Here is a 17470-nt window from a genome sequence, read left to right on the forward strand (position 1 = left end):
GAAAAGGAGCCTCTTAACCACTGAGTCATCTCTCCAGCCCCAGAAAACACTGTTCTGATGTTACACTAACAAAAATAACACATCTGGAGAAGACTGAGGGAGTGTGGATTTAGGAATTGTCACATACAACTAGTGGAAGTGTAATTGATGTGGCCATTCTGAAGGTCTCACAGTCTGGGCTGTAGCCCAGAAACGGTCCCACCTACCTACGGGGTTGCTCGTGAACTCTGAGAGTTGGGAGCAATCGGGTATTCATCACCAGGGGACCAGAACGGTGACATGTGTCAGATATATTTGTAATAGCTGGAACAGTAGAAGGCAAGACACACACAGTTCATGATGACTATATTTTGTCATGCTGAGAAAAGAAAAGCATTGAAATATGTGCAATTGAAAAGCATTTATCCAAAATATAGATTATTATACAAGAGCAGATTTTAAAAAAGATGTACCTCTAATACATCAGAATAGTTGCATATGGAGAAAGAATACAACTGACCAATGCAAAAAGATTGTAGATGAGTAAATGGTGAGTGGGTAGAAGGAAGGCGGGAAGGAAGGATGGAAAAATCTTGATTGTTACCCCCTCGCTCTTATCCTCCTGTTCCCACCCTCCATCCCTCCTATTCCCCTCTCCTAGTCCTCTGATAGGGACCACCTTCCCCACCATCTGACCACAGCCTATCAAATCTCATGAGGACAGCCTGCATCCTCTTCCCCTGTGTGTCCACAAGGGACAGTGATCAAATCACAGGCCCAGAGATCATGTCAGACCGTTCCCCCGCCCTCCCAGCTACATAGAGAATGAGCTGTCTGTCCATTGGCTACATCTGAACAGGGGGTCTAGGTTCTCTGCACGCATTGTCCTTGGTTGGTGCATCAGTTTGTGCAGGTCCCCTTGGGTCCAGATCTGCTGGCCTTGATGGTCTTCTCGTGGAGCTCCTGACCCCTCCAGCTCCTTCCACCCACCAACTCCTCCACAGGACTCTCAATACTCAGTTCAGAGTCCCAGCACCTGTCCCAGTGCCCTGGTGGGTGGAGTACCTCAGAGGACATATATGTTGGGCTAATATCCATTTATTAGTGAGTATATATACCATGTGTGTCTTTCTGGGTCTGGGTTACCTCACTCAGGATGATTGTTTCTAGTTCCATCCATTTGCCTGCAAATTTCAAGTTTTCCTTGTTTTTAATAGCTGAATAGTACTCCATTGTGTAAATGTACCACAGTTTCTTTACCCATCCTTTCATTGAGGGACATCTATGAGCAAATGTCCTTGCTATATGCTGGAGCATTATTATTATTTTTTTTCTTTCATTTTTTGTTTTTTGTTTTTCAAGATAGGGTTTCTCTGTGTAACAGCCCTGGCTGTCCTGGACTTGCTTTGTAGACCAGGCTGGCCTAGAACTCAGAGATCTGCCTGCTTCTGCCTCCCGGAGTGCTGAGACTAAAGGCATGCACCACAATGCCCAGAGGTGGAGCATTCTTTCAAGGTTCTTGAGTTCAAGTCCCAGCACATGACTATCTATAATGGGATTCCATGCCCTCTTCTGGTATGCAGACACACATACAGACAAAGCACCCACATACATAAAATACATTAAATAAATAAGTCCTTTTTTAAAAAAAAGTACCACAACACAATTTGCATTTACCTCTTTATTTAAAATTTGCTACATTTATTTGTGTGTGTGTGTGTGTGTGTGTGTGTGTGTTATTGTGTGCGTGTGTTATAAGAATGCCACAGCATACACGTGAAATCATACAATATACAGGAGTCAGTTCTTGCCTTCCACCATGTTGGCCCTCAGGTTCCAACACACATTTTTAGGCTTGGTAGCGAGCACTTTTACCTGCTGAGCCATCTTGTATTTGCCTCCCCCTGTGCCCAAAGGAGAGCACAAACAGAGTCCCCACCACCACAAGTTATGCAGTGGAACTTCCTGCATCTGGGGAGATCACAGAGGTGAACACATCTGGAGTGTAACAGACAAGCTTCACCCTGTGAAAACCACCTTCTTGATCATGAAGCCTCCCCTGCCAGGGAAGTGCTGCACTTGCCTCTTGAGCTTTTTATTCAGGCTTGAAAATATTATCGAGACAGCATTCTAGGCAATGCTGAGACAAACCCTTTAACAAAACAGAGATCTCCACCCTCAAGGCACTTATATTCAGGAGATCAATAGGAGATAAAATTACCATGCCAATTGCATAGTGTTGCTGATCATAACTATTGAGAAAAGAAAAGTCAAACAAGGCAAGAGGATTCAGAAAGTTGTGGGGCGGTGCTTTATTTTGTATTAAATGGAGATAGAGCTCTGAGCCTCACTGAGAAGGTAATTTAAAGGAAGGAATAAGCATACAGTTTCTAGAAAGGAGAATGAGCCAGGGCAAAGGTCGGAAGCAGAAGCATGCTGGGAAGGTAGTGAGACTGGCATGCTGGGAAGGTAGTGAGACTGGCATGCTGGGAAGGTAGTGAGTCTGGCATGCTGGGAAGGTAGTGAGATGACTGGCAACACATGGAAAAACAGGAAGTAGTGGGGAATGAAACCAAAGAAGAGGGGTTATGTTTGGGCACAGATCACTAAGAACTGTTTATCTGGACCTTAACGTTTTCCTCCGAATGGAGAGGAGAGGGCATGGTGGGTTTGGAGTTTAGTTTGTTTTGTGACAGGGTCTCATGCAGGCCACACTGGCTTCAAACTTGTTATGTAGGTGAGTATAAATCTCCTGCCTCCTGAGTGCTGGGGTTACAGACATGCACTGCCGCGCTCAGTGCGTTCAGCATCCCTGGTTTCTGTGGCGCTAGGGATGTAACCCAGAGCTTCACACGCGCCAGGCAAGCGGTCCACCAGCCGAGCGACCTCCCCAGCCTTAGAATCAGCTTTCAACAGGAAAGAGAATGTCCCCTGGTGAGGCAGTCGAGGGTATGACACTGATGGCGGTGGATATGTGCTCACTGTGGAAGTCTCGGGTGCCTTCTCACTGTCTGTCCAGGCACTAGAGTGGGAGCATGGAAGACTCAGAGCTCTGTGTGGGCGGGGTGGACAGTGGACCATCCCCTCGGAAAACAGGAAGCTGGGCAGAAGAGGCAAGAACATCCAGAGACCTACTTCAAGTTCAAATAAACAGAAATATAAAATATGATTCAAGTAGGTGGGGGGGGGTCCTGACTTCTAGGCTAGCCTGGGCTATATAATGAAACTGTCTTTAAAAAAGAAAAAAGAGAGAGAGGGAAGAAAAAAAAAAAGCAGGCCTGAAAATAGACTTGTAAAGTGGAGATTTTCCTGCTGGCTAATTCCCACGCCACATTTGCCTGGCAGAGGCTGTAAGCCCTTGGTCTTGGACTCAGAGCAACCTTCTAGCCTCTGGGCTCTGTTGCTACCTGTCTCCCTGGAGCTAGTCTGATGAATGAATATCTCGTTCTGTTCAGACCCAGATGAAATGAATTCTTCTGTCTCCGGCTGCACCACACCCTTTCACCGCCTCCCACTGAGTTCTGGTTTCTGGTCTAGACAAGACAGTTTTGTGCTCATTTGCATAGCAGAGATTATTGATATCAGGCAGATCCCCAGTGAACACATTCGCCAACCTGTCTCAGCCGGGGCTCCCAGCTCCGGTCTCTTTTCCGTTTCTGGCTCGTGGAGGACATCCAGTAAAAGGCCCCATGCGTAGAGCAATCCCACAGAGGTGTCCCAGTTATCATCACCGTTTGCTGTGTCACAGACCCTGAGCGGTCAGGGGGTGTGAACTCAGCCATGGGTGGAGCCCGTTAAATAGTGAGCTCCACCTGGGCATGGAGCTTTGGGTGTGCAGTGCTTGCTAGCCTGTACTAAGCCCTGCAAGGCTGAGCAGGGTGGCCGCACGCCTGGAATCCTGGCAGGAAGATCGCAGTTCAAAGTTATCATTGGGATTGAAAATTTAAAAAAGATGTTTTTGTTTGTTTGTTTGTTTGTTTGTTCGTTTTAATGTGTAGAGGTATTTGGCCTGCATGTATGCCTGGTAAGGACAGAGACCAGAAGAGGGTGTCTGACCCTTTGGAATTGGAGTTGCAGAAGGTTGTTGGTGCTGAGAATGAAACACAGATCCTTTGGAAGAAGAATCAGTGCCTCAACTGCTTAGCAATCTTTCCAGTCCATGCATAAAGATTTTTTTTTAAATAAAAGAATTGTATTTACTTAGAAGCATTCAGAATGTCAACAAAACAGCCACAGTTTTTTTCCCCCCAATTACAGAGTGGTATTCAGTTAACAGAGCAATTATCTTTATATAAGCTGCATCACAGACAACTGAAGATGGAAAAAACAAAAGAGAAAAAGAAAATAAAAAAGAACCCCTACCATCCCCATACATGACTAATTTGTGCTGTGCACCAAGAACCCGCTTTGAATTTCCACGCCAATTTACAACCCCCAGACTGTAGCAGGCAAGGTCAGCGGCCATTGAAAATACCACCAGGACAGGGCTAGCAAAAGACACATTTGGGAGTGTGTTTTTTGCAAAAAAAAAAAAAAAAAAAAAAAAAAAAAAAAAGACACTGTACCGTTTAAAAATAAATCTTACACAGCCTTACTTTAAATTTTTTTCTTTAAAAGGAGTGAGTTGGGGGGGGGGCGGCGGTTAAATGCTTTAAAAACAAGGGGGAAAAACCTGCGCTAGAACCAACTTATCTATCATCCTCTTCTTCCTCTTCTTCCTCCTCCTCATCTTCCTTTTCCTTCTTTTTCTTGCTCCTTTGAGCCTTGACCACCGCATTTCTCGCTGCACAGGCTCTCCTTTAGCTCTGTGGGCAGCAGTACCCTTTTCGCACTTCTCCTTCCGCCTTGGCTGCCTCCTCACAGGGCCGCTTGGCGTCAGTCCGCAGCCAGCGGTCTGGTTCCGCAACTCTCCGAGTTTCTTTGCAACGCCACCAATGGTTAAGCCAGAGTGTTCCCCCTTGATTTTGGGGCTGTACTCAGAACAGAACAAGAAGAAGGCCAAAGGAGGCCTCTTGGGTGCATTGGGGCCCATGAGCTTCTTTTTGGTCTCCCCTTTGGGGCATGTAGGTTTTCATTTCTCTTTCATAGTGAGCCTTGTCAGTCTTTGCCGCGTCTTCAATTTTCCCGCTTTCTTTAGCAGACTTGGTCTTCCGCCTCTCTGAGCATTTCTTGGAGAACCCGAGAAGCTGACAGAAGCATCCGGCTGCTTCTTCCTGTGTTCCTCCCGGCAGGTTTGTACAAAGAACGCACGTGAAGACATTTTGCCCCTCTCCTTTGCCCATGGTTAGCTGATTTTCTTCCGCGAGGCTGAGTCGCCAGTCGGGTCTGGCTCGCGCTTGCCCCTGCGCTGTCTCTAGGGAGCTCAATGGACTGCAATGGCTGCCATAGCAGGAACCAGATGACTTTTAAGCCAGCCTGGGCTACATGCCATCGTGGTGTTGTTGTTGTTTTAAAAAATCTTTTTCAGGTGTCTAACAAATTCCTTTACATATATGATCTCATCTCTTAAATCCCCTGGCTTCTTTCACCCATTTTGTTAAACTTATTCCTGACCCTTAGATTGGTGCATCTCAATCTTTATTCATTATCAATCTGGTAAGGAACCTCTTAAAATATTTATTTTTACGTGCGCGCGCGCGCGTGTGTGTAAATGTGTATGTGTGTGTGTATGTGTGTGTATGTGTGTGTGTTTGTGTATGTGTTTGTGTGTGTGTGTGTGTGTATGTTTGTGTATGTGTATGTGTGTGTGTATGTGTATGTGTATGTGTGTGTTTGTGTGTGTATATGTGTGTGTGTTTGTGTATGTGTATGTGTTTGTGTGTGTGTATGTGTGTGTGTTTGTGTATGTGTATGTGTGTGTGTATGTGTATGTGTGTGTTTGTGTGTGTATATGTGTGTGTATATGTGCGTGTGTTTGTGTATGTGTATGTGTTTGTGTATGTGTATGTGTTTGTGTATGTGTGTGTATGTGTGTGTGTTTGTGTGTGTGTGTGTGTGTGTGTGTGTGTATGAACATGAGTGGTGTCCCCTCAGAGACCCGAGGTCTCAGATGCTGGTTGGAGTTCCAGGCAGTTGTGAGCCACCTGATGTAGGTGCTGGGAACTGAATTTGGGTGCTCTGAGCCATCTCTCCAAACCCAGAAGCCTTTTTTAGAGTTTCTTCCCTAATCACCTCCCACAGGTGACCAGCTTGTCATGCAGTATGTAAGAGTCTAGCACGAGGCTGGATCTCCAGGACACTGAAGCCACAGGAAAAAGACGTCAGAGCAGGGACAGTGGCCTGTGCCTGGAATTCTACCACAGTCAATCACAGTAAGAGCTTAAAGAGCAAACAATCAAAGAAAGTACTGCAAGCTATGGAGCTAAAGAATTGGCACTTCTGTCTGATGATGCAGCTCGGGGGTAGAGCATGTGCCTAGTATGTGCGAAACTCCAGGTTCAATCCCTAACACTGCAAAAATAGACATAAATGGGATTGATTGCTAGGTGAAGTAGTTACTTTTCTGTTGCTGTGATAAAAATACCACAGCCAAAAGCAATGTAAGGGGCGTTATTTTAGCTTATGGTTGCAGGAGGTGAGAGGACATGATGCAGGGAAGGAAAGGCATGGTGGCAGGAGCAGGTCACACACAGGAAGCAGAGAAACCATCAGGAAGTGGGGCCATACTGTACGTCCTCAAAGCCCTGCCCCCCACCCATTCCTTAAGGTCCCACTGACTTCCCTACCAACTGGGGAGGCTGTGTGTTCAGATACACAAGCCTCTGAGAGATATTACTCAGTCAAGCCACATCAATAGATAAGAAAAAGGATGTTTAAAATCTGATCAACACACACAGAGCACATAAATAGATAAATGTAAATAATTTCTTCAAAAAAAAATATTAACCTGGGCTGAAGAGACGACTCAGTGATCAAGAGTACTTACTCTTCTTGCAGAGAATTTGAGTTTTATTCTCAGCACCCACATTGGGTGGCTCACAACTACCTGTGAACCCAGTTCCAGGCATCTGATGCCTTTTTCTGGCTTCTGTGGGCAACTACATACACATGGGAAACACACATGTACGTACATATAAAAATAAGTAAAACCTTTATATGTACATATATGTATACCTTTATATATCTGAACATATACATTGTTTGTGTATATGTGTGTGTACACATACTAAAATTTACTCCTATCCCTGGCTGTCACATGCATCACTGATTTGCTTTGGAGAGTTCTCTTTTCTGAGGTTTCAGGTAAATAAAATCATATAGTATGCATATTTCTGTTTTGTGACAGCTTTCTTCAGCCTAAAATTTTTGGCTCACCATTTAATTGTGTGTAGCTTTAAGTCCCTTGTTTTTTATTAATGAGATTCCATTTTATGGATACAGTAAAATTTGCTATCAAAATACCTACTTGAGTTATTTCTGGGTTTTGAAATATTATGAATTGTATTATCCAGGGTTCTCTTAACAAACAGAATTGATAGAATGAATATATGTGTATTTATATTTATAATACATATACTCATCACACACATAAACACACACGAATTTATTAGATTGACTTACAGGATGTGGTTCAGGTGGATAGTCCAACAGTAGCTGACTGAAGATGGACAGGCTGGAAATCCGGTAGTTATTCTCCCATCACTCATATCCTCCCGTTCCCTCTACCCTCCCACCCCACCCTATTACCCTCCTTAGGTCCATGCCTCTGCCTCCCAAGTCGTGGGGTTAAAGGTACGCACCACACAGCCTAAGAATACCTTTAATAACAGAAATGCTCATTTATTCCAAAAAGTATGACACTGTGGTGGCTTGAGTAAAAATGACTCTCATAGATTCATAGGGCACTTTAGGAGTGGCCTTGCTGGAATAGGTGTGGCCTTTTGGAAGAAGCATGTCACGAGGGGTGGGCTTTGAGGGTTCAGATGCTCAAGCCAGGCTCAGTGTCACTGTTCCTGCTGCCTGCCAGTTCAGATGTAGAACTCTCACCTGCCTCCCCAGCACCATGTCTGCCTGAATATTTATTCTCTAGACCAGGCTGGCTTCGAACTCATAGAAAATCCACCTGCCTCTGCCTCCCAAGGGCTGGGATCAAAGGCATAGAACACTACACCTGGCTGTTCCATTTTTATAATGACAAATCATTTTCAAATATATTTCCTTTTCTGTTTATTTGAACAAATGTAAAGCTAAGCCACAAACAGTACAACCAAGGCACCGCGTCTCATGTTTATTCCTGTGGGCTCATCCTTCAAGTTGCTGGGAGGTCTCATGAGACCAGAATGGGCAGGAGCCTCCGGGTTGTGGCTCCTAAGCTTCGGTCCCCTACACTGAGGGTAAGCCGTGAAAAGGACGCCCTCGATCCCCTCTTCAGGGAAACGTTTGAGCCTTATCAATTGTAAGGGTTTGAATCTCTTCCCAACACTCCATGCCTCTGTCTTAGTGTCTTACCTGTATAGTGGATGCCTCTCTGACAGGGCTGGTAGGATTCTATGAGAGCAAGCCAAGCCCTTAACACACTGTCTTGTCTGGGAAATAGGGAGGGCCTAGCACCAGCCACTGTTACTATACCAAACCTCCATGGCTAGGTAAGGCCCATCCCAGGAGTGCAGGCTCCTATTTGCCAGACTCACCATTCTCCATACCCAGAAGCAAACTGCTGTGGCAAGCAGAGGTCCTGGGCAATCTGACCCAAACACCTTCATTTCCCCCTTTGGTAGTCAAGGGTCCAGCTCTGCCAATGGCTTTGGCAGACCACAAGAGCACACGGCGGCCGGGGGAGGGGTGGTGGTGGGGCTCAAGATACAATCCCTCCCAATGGTGGTGACTCTAGAAGCCAAGTAAGAAGGTGACAAGTCTCCATAACAGCACCCATCTCCTCTCCCGCCCAGAAAGGAAGACCTGGTTGTTAGTGTTCCCGAGGGGCTTCCCCCTGACCCAGACACCGCCAGGCTCTCCTGAAACCCCTGGGGGACAGAGACTCTGCAAGCCAGGTTGGGGCCCTCCCAGGTGCAAAACCGGTAATCGGGTGGGCCTGGGGCAGGCAGCAGCTGCGGATCACCGGCTGGGAGACGAGTGGGAGCAGCTGGATCCCGGGAAACTTGGCTGGCGCTGCAGGCCAGGGGCGTGGGGGTGGGGGGCTGACATCAAAGGCTCCGGCTCGGGAGCGCGCGGAAGGGAAAGGGGCACCCCGCCCCACACCCTTGTTTCTGCGTTTCTCTATGATTTCTTTTTTTAAAATGCTCTCCTAAAGACCTTGGTCCCCTTGTTTTTCTCCGCAGCTGCAGACTTTACAGTCTTGCTGCTCTGGAGAAGCTGCGGGTAGTCTATGGCAACAGGTGCGGGCTGCTCCAAGGTGCTCCTGGGCGCTTGGCCACAGAAAGTCTTCAAGAGATGAGCAGTAGCGACTGCCGACCAAGTAGACTGATTGTTTAGATCCAAATATCCGTGAAGACTCTGGTACCCAGTGTGCAAAGGCTTCTGATATTGAGAGCTTATTTGTATTAGCCCTCCCCCCCCCCCACATCCCCGCCCTGAGACAGGGTTTCTCGGTGTAGCCTTGGCTGTCCTGGACCAGGCTGGCCTCGAATTCATAGAAATTCCCCTGCCTCTGCCTCCCCTAGTGCTAGGATTACAGGCAAACGCCACTGTGCCCCGCCCTAATGGTGAATGTTGAGACCTCATTCCTACTTGGGAAGTTCTGAAACTTCTCTCCCCACCCCACTGTAGGAGACCAGGGGGTCTCAAATGGTCATGGACTTCTGCATTCCGTGGGCGGGGCTATGTGCTTCCGGGCATAATGCTGCTTGCTTCCGCCTAGGGTGGCGGAGAGGTTTGCCTTGGAAAAGCAAAACCGTGGTTCGCTGGGTGGATTACCGGGTTAGGGCTGAAACTGCTCCTGCAGTAAAGAAGCAAGTGAGAAAGGGAGTGTGTGATGGTAAAAGAATAAAATAAAGTGTCTGGCCAGACTCCCCACACCTGCCATTCCAGCGCTCAAAAGGTCGAGGCAGGGAGATGACGAATTCCAGACCCTGCTTCAAAAAACCAAAAAAGAAAAAGAAGAAAGAGGGGGAAGGGGGCAAGAGGAGAAAGAGATAGAGAAGCCGGGGAAGAAGAGTGGAGAGGGGAAGAGGAGGCAGGGGTGGGGCTGGGTGGGGGTGAATGGCTGTTGGGGGTTGAGTGGGAGTGAATGGCGGGGGTGGGAGTGGGGCGATGGGGGTAGGGGGGTGGGGATGGGGACATCACAGGACGTGGACTGGATCCTTCCATTTTTCCCATTGGTGAAAAGATGGATGGTATTAGGTCTGTGGGCACATGGCTGTGGGGGCCAGGGGAGGCTATGTCGTCACTCAAGGTCAGCACCTTGCACCAGCCCAGCTTGCCTGGTCTGGATTTGGTTATCAGATCATCTGATTTTTTTTTTTTTTTTTTTTTAAAGAGAAGCTGAAATCTTAGAAGTCTTCTGTGACGGTGACTAATTAAACTTAAAGAAATGTTTGCATCCTCAAGGCAACATGGATTTGCCCTGTTGTGTTCTCACTCAGATTTCCTACATTCCAAGATTGTTTCTTATATTCTAAACTAGTGTGGGAGCCCTGCCATGCGCATAGACCCTGCTGCCACCCCACGGGAAAATAGTTTGGCTTCCCAGGGAAATATTATTCGCAGAGAAAGCTTTATAGAGCCCTTCATAGCCACACAAAAATATTATTGTTCCCTTTCTCCCTCTCTGTCGCTTTCTCATCTTCCTAATAAGGGAGCCTCATTGTTCTCATTATAATTTAGACCTAAAAAATGCTGACCCACAGACACATTAAGCAACCTTCCAAAAGCCATCTTCCTAACCACAACTTCCTTGTCAAAGCCCACTCTAAAACACAGCTAGTGTTTATCAGGCTTTCCCCTTGCACGGCAAGCATTGTTCTCAGGGCTGTGCGTGCATTAACCCTTTTCATCCTATGAGGTGGCTTCCTTGATTGTCTTGTTTTTTACAAACGATGAAACCGAAGGTCCAGAGAAGTGAAAAAACAAAACAAAACAAAACAAAAAAAACAAAACAAAAAAGGCCCAAACATTCCCAAGGTCAGCCAGTGTGCTTGCAGTAAGTGGTACTTCACCCCACCCCTCCCCTTAGTGGTAGGTCTTGTCTTATTCTTCTTGGATGGGGTAGCTAGGAAGCCGGACCTAAACCATCCTGTGCTGGTGTTGCCAAGCTGAGCTGGTCCTATGCACAGGCAGCTGTGACCCAGCCAGGTCAGCACACACCCCTCCCCACCTCCTACCCCCACCATACCCGCTAATGTAGCCAGTCAGGCTTAAGGTGTCACATAGTTTGACAGCTTTAACAAAGGAGGTGTCATCCGGGGAAGATGAAAGAGCAAGGCTGTTTATTTGAAGATTAGGGACTTAAGAAATGTGTGTAGCTCTGCAGGCAGCACTTCTGTGTCTTCTGCTCCGTGTTCCCGACAGTGTTCTCAGGGCTTTAGGGTTAAGAATGCTCCCTAATCCAGTTTAATGTTACAAGGCTTTCCAGGGAGCAGAGTTGCTCCCTTCCTTCCAGCACTGTTGGGAAGTGGCCCCAACGGACAAAGCACACATCACACACCGCAGGAGTTAGGCTTGGTGGGTCCTGGTTCTACTCTGAGAAAAGAGAAAATAATTTTACATTTCCAGATTCAAAGTGCTTTCTCCCTCCCCCTGGGGTCCAGTAGGGCAGTCACTTGTCCCATGTGGCTGATTCATTTTCTGTTACTCTTGCTACATTCATATGATTGAATAATCAGTCATCCTAAAGTGTTACATACTTAATTTTCTGTGTGTATTTTTTTAATCAAAATTCTTATTTTATACTTCTTCATGCTGACTTCTTTTTGAAACTTTGTTTTATTGTTATTATTATTTACTGTTATTTGTGTGTATGTGAGAGAGGTGCATGAGTACTCATGTGCCTTTGTATGCTAATGGATGTCAGAAAACAACTTTGCAGACTCCATTTTCTCTATCTACCTTTTCCATAGCTTCTGGGAATTGAACTCAGGTCATCAGGCTTAATCAACAAGAGCTACCTTGCCATCATTCATCCCCTTAAGACATATTTTATTTCATATTATCTCTGTGTCTGTATGTGGGTATGTGCACATGAGTGCGGGTGCCTGTAAAAGCCAGCAGAGGGCATCGGATTCCCTGGAGTTGGAGTTACCTTCACTATGGGTACTGGGAACTGAACTTGAGTCTTCTACAAAAGCAGCACATACTGAGCCATGTCTCCAGCTTTACTTTTTTTTTTTTTAGATTTTTATATATTTTAAAATTTTTCATACAAACATAAATTGTGCATTGAGCATATTGATCCCTCCCCATCCTTTCCTGCCCTTTATCCTCTCTTTATTGCTTTTTATCCCTATACACAATTTTGTTTCTTTTTTGTTGTTGTTGTTCTGTTTTGTTTTGTTTTTTGTTCAGGTATATAAACTCTTTGTTAACAGCGAAGGCCCAGAGACTTATTTCTTCTTGGACACACCCACAGTGTGGCCGTGGCAGCCAGTGGTCTTGGTGTGCTGACCACAGACATGAAGGCCCCAGAAGTGGCACAGACTCCTGTGGGCTCTGATCTTTTTCAGTTGCTTCAGGTCCTCACGAAGCTTGTGGTCCAGACCGTTGGCCAGAACCTGGCTGTACTTTCCCTCCTTCACGTCCTTCTGCCTGTTCAAGAACCAGCCTGGGATCTTGTACTGGCGTGGATTCTGCATGATGGTGATCACACGCTCCACCTCATCCTCCGTGAGTTCCCCAGCCCTCTTGGTGAGGTCAATGTCTACTTTCCTCAACACCACATGAGCATATCTCCGCCCACACCCTTAATGGCAGTGATGGCAAAGGCTATTTTCCGCCACCCATCGATGTTGGTGTTGAGTACTGGCAGAATGTGCTGGAACTTCTCAGGGATCACTAGAGACACAGCGGTGGCACAAGCAGCAGCGTGGAGGCCTCCTGTGGAAGAGAGCAATTTTGCTTCTTCTTGCATGGCATAAATAAACACATGTTTTTATATATCTCTATGAAATCTGTGAATCACAAATGAGATAAAAACACATAATATTTGTCTTTCTGAATTTGCTTTAGTTCACTTATGATCATTTCTAGTTGCATGCATTTTCTTTCAAACATCATGACTTCTTTATTCTTTATGAAAAAACATTGTGTATATGAACTTATATATATATATGTATACACACACACACACACACACACATATATATTCTACTTAGTGTTGTTGTTGTTGTTGTTGTTGCTGTTAACTTGGCACAAGCTAGGGTAATCTGAGAAGAGGGAACCTCAAGTGAGAAAATCCTTCTATAAGATTGGCCTATGGGCAAGTCTGTAGGGTATTGTCTTGATTAACGATTGTCACGAGAGGGCAGAGCCACTGTGGGTGGTGCCATGCCTGCACAGGTGGCCTGGGATCTATAAGAAGGCAGCCTGGGCAAGCCTTGCGAAAGAAGCCAGTTAGCAGCTTTCTCCCATGGTTCCCACTTTAGTTCCTGACTCCAGAGTCCGATCTTAAGTTCCTGCCCTGACTTTCTTTGATGATGGACTGTGATGTGAAACTGTAAGCTGAAATAAACCTCCTTCCCCAAGTTGCTTTTGGTCACAGAGTCTTATCACAGCAACACAAACCTAAGACAGCATTCCTCTATTGGGGGTTACCTACATTAGTTCTGGAACTTACTTAGTGTGAATATTGCTGTGATAAACACTAATGTGCAAATATCACGTTGCGTGTTGACCGGAAGTCCTGGCTAACACCCAGGAGAGGTACAGCTGACTGACTGTCAGTTTCTGCTGTCACTGACAGTTGTCAGCAAGACGTTTGGTGGAAATGTCTGATCCCTACAATGATCCAATGAGACAAGGAGTTAGTCAGTGCCTTGGTGGGTCAAAAGGAGCAGCTAGAGCCATCTGTCAGAATTTGTGACACAGTCTTGCCCCTTTCCACCCTGTGGGTCACACTGGCCCGCAGAGAGAAGGAGCACCAGGTGACACTATTTAGAAGGAAGAGGTTAAGAATCGTTTTGCTAGTTCAAGAATTCTGTCTGCCCCTATAGCAGCAGTTTTCAACCCATGGCTCACAACCCCCTTGGGGATGTCAAGAAAACACAGACACCAGAAAACACAGATACTTACATTATGATTTGTAGCAGTAGCAACATTACAGTTATGAAGTAGCAAAGAAAATAATTTTATGTTTGAGGATCACCCCAGCCTGAGGGACTGCGTTAAAGGGTTGTCGCATTAGGAAGGCGAGAACCACTGCCATAGAGCGTGTGGTGATGGGAACCTCAGAGGCGCAGCACGCCCGCAGCACGACCACCAGGATCGTAACCATGGAGCAGCTTTTAACTCATTTACTCTCGTGGTAGTGTTAGAAAGCCGTTGTTACTGTATTTCCAGTTTTACAGAGGAATACAAAATGTACAACCCTTAGCAATGCCCAGTGCAACCTGGCTGGTGAGTGCTGGAGCTGGCGTTTACATCACCAGGCAGGACGCAGCACCGGCTCTGACTGTGTGTTCTGTACTTGTCTGTGTTACATGAGCAGCACCAGCTGAGATGCCAGGCTCAGCGCTGTGGCTCCAGAGCCGGTACTCTGGCGGTATCTTGCCGTCTTCTGTGTCTTCTGAGTCATGAGAACAATGTCCTTGGAAGCCTGCAGCTCCCTTCTCCAGGAATCCCCTCAGTGTCCTCACTCCCAGACACATGATTGTCAACCAAAGCATGAGGGATCCAAGAGTACAGCCAGCCTGTGACAGCAGCACTCAGCAGGAGAAGCAAGCAGACGCAAGTTGAAGGCCAGCCTGGGCTACATAGTGATAATGACAGATGCATAGACATCTTTTCAAGATGCTAACATGTTAGACCCACTGCACTCCCAGACAAGCAGGTTCTGCTGTTCCCAGAATTCCACCCTCCTGCTAAGGCAGCTTTAACTTTGGACCCTAAAATTGGGTTAAGGCTTGAGACTGCTTGGGGTTTATCTCATTTTGCTTATTTATTTATAGGGTCTCATGTAGCCAAGGCTGGCCTCAATCTCTATTTAGGCTAGCCTTGAACTCCAGATTCTCCTGCCCACACCTCCAAGAGCCAGGATTACAGGTGTATATCACCGCAGTCAGATGGAAGGGGCTTACATTTGAAAACAATTTCATGAACCCACTTCAGATTTGTTGGATCCATATCCTCGGGTGTGCGGCTTAGATCATCTCTGTTTGTTTGACTAGCTAGTTAGCATGTGTTTGTTTCTTTATTTAATTTATTCTTCTTGTTGTTGTTGGAGACAGGGTCTATATATTCCAGACAGGCCTATAACTACACAACCCTCTTGCCTCTGCTTTCCATAGAGGCAGCTCACACCGATGTCCTGATCAGCGAGGCTCAACCTGCAACCCGAGGGCCCTAGAGACTCCTCCATAAAGCAAGTGCTGAAGACTTAGTATGTGTGGGATTCAGACTGAGGGCTAGAGACCAAAACGTCCTTGCCTTAAACTAGCAGGGATGGTTCTGGGAAGTTAAAGATACCCGGAATCCCAAGCATTTGGCTGTCCTTTGAATGCAGAGAAAACTGAGGAGGAGGAGGAGGAGGAGGAGGAGGAGGAGGAGGAGAGAACTGAGGAGAGAGAGAAGAGAGAAGACCTGGGATGGAGTTCAGTGGAGAGCTGTTGCCTAGCTAGCATGGGGACCTGGGTTGGATCCATGCGGGGGGGGGGGGGGGGGGGGGGAGGGAAGAAGAAGAGAAAAGGAGGGAGGGAGTAGAATACTCTGAGGTCTGGAGGACAGGATTTCTACGTCCTGCATCACCTTAGGATTCCACTTTGAATAAAAAGGGGTTTTGGAGGATGGGGATGTGGCTCAGTTGGTAGTCTCAAGGAAATGAAATGAGCTTGTTTCCCATGTGTGTCCTCATGTGCCATGCACAATCGTCTTAGTTAATTGCTGCAATGAAATACCATGAGCAAAAAGCAAGTTAAGGAGGAAAGGGTTTATTTAGCTTACATTTCCACAGAAAGGCTCAGTATGGAAGAAAGTCAGGACAGGAACTCAAACAGGGCCAAATCCTGGAGACAGGACCTGATGCAGAGGCCATGGAGGGGTACTGCTTACTGGCTTTCTCTCCATGGCTTGCCTGACCTGCTTTCTTATAGAATCCAGGACCACCATCCCAGGGGTGGCCCCACCCACCATGGGCTGGGCCCTCCACCTTCAATCACTAATTAAGAAAGTGCCTTATGGGGGCTGGAGAGATAGCTCAGCACTGACTGCTCTTCCAGAGGACCCGAGTTCAATTCCCAGCACCCACATGGCAATTCACAACTGTGTAGTCTCCAGTGACAGGGTATCTGACACCCTCACAGAGACATAGATGCAGGCAAAACAAAGTGAGTTCCAGGACAGCAAGGTTTGTTAAACAGAGAAAACCTGTCTCAAAAAACAAAACAAAACAAAACAAAAAAAACAAAAAAAAACCAGAACAAAGCAAACAAAAAACAACAACAACAAAAAATTGTAAGAAAGAAAATGCTCTATAGCTTCTTACAGAGGCATTTTCCCAGTTGAGATTCCCTCTCTTCAGACGATTCTAGTTTGTATCAAGTGGACGTAAGACTAGCCATCACAAGCCGGGCAGTGGTGGCACAAGGACTCAGGAGGCAGAGGCAGACAGATGTTTAAGTTTGAGGCCAGCCTAGTCTAAAAAACTAGCTAGCACATGCATCCTATCTTTTAGCAGTTGAGGGATATTGGGAATCTACTTCCTTTTTTTTTTTTTTTTTTTAGGCAATGTCTCATATATCTTAGGCTGGCTTTAAATTCATTATGTAACAGGGGATCGCCACTTCCTTGGCAACATTGGAATTTTAGGCATGTACCCACCATGCCTGCCTAGTCTTATGGTGCTGGGGATTGACCCCATGGCCTTGTACATGCTAGGCAAATACTGCTAACTGAGCTGCCAATCCCTAAACTATACTTGCATTTCTTAACTGGTAAAACAAATACACACACACACACACACACACACACACACACACACATTGCTACATTATCGGATGGTTTGGTTCACGTAAAGACATCAAATTAAACTGTCTTAGTGAAGGCCCTGGCTTTCAACATGCTGTTGAAAGGGCTGTTCGGTCATCTAGACAATTCTATCATCAACATTAAAAAAAAAAAAAAAAAAAAAAGAAAAGAAAAGAAAAAAGGTCCCACTGCCTATTTGGTTTGGAATTGCAATGGAGTCAGCCCTGGATGGCGATTTTATCCTAGTGTGGCATTTTGACAAAGCATGGCAAAGTGAGGAGAGAAGGAAAGAGAGAGGCTGAGAAAGGATGGGGGGATGGGGGGCAGGGCAGCGGAGGGGGGACGAAGAGGCAGAGCGGCAGGGCAGAGAGAATCTGTCAGGCACTAGAAGAAGCAGGTGGGGAAATGCTTGAAGTTTGCT

At 46.3% G+C, this 17470-nt stretch overlaps 1 non-coding gene and 1 pseudogene across 1 annotated transcript; both read right to left on the bottom strand.

Moving 5' to 3' along the window:
* Positions 1-1891: 1891 nt before the first annotated feature.
* Positions 1892-2053, bottom strand: LOC127197796 (U1 spliceosomal RNA). The gene has a single exon (XR_007831758.1). It is a non-coding gene; the product is annotated as a U1 spliceosomal RNA (small nuclear RNA).
* Positions 2054-12476: 10423 nt separating this feature from the next.
* On the bottom strand, positions 12477-13000 carry LOC127196928 (40S ribosomal protein S18-like; annotated as a pseudogene).
* Between the last annotated feature and the right edge of the window lie 4470 nt (positions 13001-17470).

The sequence above is a fragment of the Acomys russatus genome, chromosome 13 (genome assembly GCF_903995435.1).
Source record: "Acomys russatus chromosome 13, mAcoRus1.1, whole genome shotgun sequence".
NCBI lineage: Eukaryota > Metazoa > Chordata > Mammalia > Rodentia > Muridae > Acomys > Acomys russatus.